Source organism: Myotis brandtii, unplaced genomic scaffold (genome assembly GCF_000412655.1).
Source record: "Myotis brandtii unplaced genomic scaffold, ASM41265v1 scaffold21, whole genome shotgun sequence".
Lineage (NCBI taxonomy): Eukaryota > Metazoa > Chordata > Mammalia > Chiroptera > Vespertilionidae > Myotis > Myotis brandtii.
In genome coordinates, this window is record NW_005357846.1 from 1218418 (window position 1) to 1221979 (window position 3562).

A 3562-nucleotide genomic window follows, 5' to 3' on the forward strand; every position below is an offset into this window, starting at 1 on the left:
CCTACAGAACAGTGATCTTTAATGTAAAGGGAAATCAAGATGAACATTTCCCCCCTCCCTCATTCAGATTGGCACTGCTTTTGTAAGAGAAACCTCAGGAAGGATTATGTAAATTATGCTGATTATTTTCACAGACCAAAGAGGGTATCTACACAAAGAAAGTGCTGGGTAATGGTTTGATCTCCAACAGAGAACACCTTCTCTGATGGCTGTTGGCCGCACCCACATGTCAGGGGTTTGTTTATTTTTTAATTGCTCCACAGTTGTGAGAAGTCGAGTTCTAGTGAGCTGGCATTGCTAGTTTTAATTTATGCAGACCTACGTACATTGCTTTTCTCCTGCAGTTCTCAGAGAATTTTATGGGCTATTATTGAGTGACTAAAATGGGTGCAGATTTTGCAAGCCTCTGCCAGAAGATGTTTATTACTGTCATCATTCTTGGGGAAATCATGTTCCAGCAGGATCAGGCGGTGTGCAAAACGTGGCACATGTGTGAATTGGCCATTTCACACTGTTTTTACAATATTGTCACTAATAATAAAACCAAGGGAGGACCTTAGGGAGGGAGATAAGCTACATAATATTTTGGTCATGAAGCTTTGATATGTGATCTTTGTTAGACCCAGAGATTCAAAGTGCAGTTTGTTTTGTGAAACTTCTCACCCAGGTCTGAAGCAGTAGCATTATTTTAAAGGTTCCTAGACCTGAAAGAAGAAATAGACATATCCACAATTATAGTTTCAGAATTCAATACTCTTATTTCAATAATTGATAACATAAGTAGCCAAAAAAAAGAAATCAGTAAAGATAAACTTGGCTTGAAAAGTACTGTCAATCAAACCTATTGCAACTAATAGGTCTATATAATATACTTTACCAAAGAACAGGAGAACACACATTCTCTTTAGTTAACATAGAACATTCTTTAAGTAGATCATAGACTTCAAAAAAAAGGTCAAGGAACTTAAATAGATTTAAATAATACAAAACCTGTCCCGAATACATTAGAAATAATAAAAAATAATTAGAAAATAAAAACACAAATAAAAATGTGTGGGATACAGATAAAATGTAATATTTCCTTAGAGAAATATGTGTTGCTTAAAATGACTACATTAGAAATGAAAAAAATATCTAAAATTAATGCAAAAATAGTCAAAACAATGATAAAAAAAAAAGGATTACATGCCCTGGATGTGTAGCTCAGTTGGTTAGAGCATCATTGGATATGCCAAGGTTGCAGATTCCATATACGGTCAGGTCAAAATCAAGATCAACCAATGAGCTGGCCTGTGTGGCTCGGTGTTTGAGCATAAACCTATGAACCAGAAGGTCATGGTTTGATTCCCAGTCAGGGCACATGCCCGAGTTGTGGGCTCAATTGTCAGTGGGGGGTGTGCAGGAGGCAGTCCATCAATAATTTTCTTTCATCATTCATGTTCCTATCTCTCTCTTCCTCTTCTTTCCTTTCTGAAATCAATAAAAAATATATTTTTAAAAATAATCAACCAATGAATGCATAAATAAGTGGAACAACAAGTGGATGTCTCTTTATCTCTCTCTCCCCTCCCCTTTCCTCTCTCTCTAAAATCAATATATATTTTAAAGGGTTACACTGCCTGATTCAATACTTACTGCTACCACAAAGCTGCTTCCACTCTGCCTTCCTGCTGCTCCCTCAAGTGAGCGTCACCTGCTACCTGGCCTGCCGCATCACTGCTTCTATGCCAAGGGCCTGGCCGGCTGGCCCTGTGCCCTCTCCATGCTGCTGTGCACCCCATGGGCCCAGGCGCTGGCCCTGGCCTCGGCCTTCTGGTCTTCTCTCTGGGGCAGCCCTAATGACAATGAGGATGCGCCTTGTGCCTTGGCTCACCGGAGCACTCAGCGTCATGCTGCTGCTGTTGCTAGCCACGGTGGTGGGCGCCATGCACCTCTCTACCTCCACCTGGTCTTCTACAGCCACGACCACCGCAAGATGAGGCTGGTGCACCTCGTGCCCGAGGTCAGCCAGGACGGGACTTCCCACAGCCAACTGGATGGCTGGCTTCGGACTTAGCCCTCCAGCACCCTCGCTCCTGGGCACCTGGCCGCCTAATCGTGCTCAAAGAGTTAACGACGGAGACGAGGCTGTGCAAGATGATTTCTATGTCATCATTCTGCTCTTCTTGCTGCCCTGGGGGCTGTACGTGGAGGGCAGTTGCTTTCGGGTGTTGGTGAGGCCCAGCACTGCCCCCCAGGCCTACCTGATGGCCTCCGTGTGGCTGACCTTTGTCAGGTGCTTCCTTTTCGACGCAGAGCTGAGGGGCTGCTTACAGGCCCAGTCCCCATGCTGCAAAGAGCCCAGGTCACTCTCCTCTGTGACTTGAAAGACCACAGCCAGGTACACCCTAACCCAGCCTTTCCCTTTAGCTTGGACACTGCCGTCATTTCTTTCCCTCTGCCACCTTTTAGTTGTTTAAACTGCCTTCTAAATGACCCAAAGGGGCTCCGCCAGTGTGGCTCAGTGGTTGGGCATCCACTCATAACCAGGAGGTCAGGGTTCAATTCCTGGTCAGGGCACATACCCAGGCTTCAGGCTAAATCCCCAATAGGGTTATGCAGGAGGCAGACAATCAATGATTCTCATCATTGATGTTTTTCTCTCTCTTCCTCTCCCTTCCTCTCTCTGAAATCAATAAAAATATATTTTTTAAAAAATGACTAAAGTGGATTAGCATTTTGGGGGGGGGAGGGAGGGGTTTCCATTTCCAGACCCACCCCAGCTCTGTTCATGTCCTCCTAAATATATTTTCATCCTGAAAACAGGCCCTCATGTTTTGATATTGGTCCTGATGTCTTTTATTCCATGTCATTACTCTTGAAAATAAAGGCTAAACTAATTTTCTTTGTGTAACTTTTCCTAAAGACAATGGCCAGTTTTCTACAGAAGCTATTTTTGACAACTGCAAGTGGCATTACATTTGCAGTGAAGTAGAGGAAGCTGGGGGACTTCACAAATTCGATTTCTTGAGGGTCTTCTGTTGCAAGCAGGAGAAAGGAGGGAGGGGGTTGTCTTGCGTTCCCTCTGAATTGCCAGTCATGGGGTGGGTCAGTTGTGCTGCTCTGGTTCTTTGAAAGTGTTGAAATTTTTATTCAGTTTTTAGATTGAATTTAAAGAGCAGCAATGGAAATGACTAACAAGGCAGTTGTTTTTTAAGCAGTAACAAGTAAGATTCGTTTCCTATGTTCATTTATACTACTAGAAAATACAGGTCAGTGACAACTGCTCTCTGCATTCTGCCAATCTTGACTGGAAACATTTCTGTAAAACTGTAACTTTTTAAAAGCTAAAAGGTATTTTGGTTGGTAGGTAACAGTGTTGAGAAAACACAGCATTGCTTTTTTTTTGTATATACTGATTGGGGTCTCTGAGAAGCTGAGTTCTAAATCAAAATTGTTTAGCTATTTTTGCCAATTAAAATAATTTTATGGAATCAGCTTGTACTTTGAGGAGTCCAGCTTTATTGTGGCTTATGAAACTAATTTTTACTTTGAAAATTGTTCTTTTTTTCTTGGTATAAAT

At 42.4% G+C, this 3562-nt stretch overlaps 1 pseudogene; it reads left to right on the forward strand.

Moving 5' to 3' along the window:
* Positions 1-383: 383 nt before the first annotated feature.
* Positions 384-2366, forward strand: LOC106726003 (annotated as a pseudogene).
* Positions 2367-3562: the final 1196 nt, after the last annotated feature.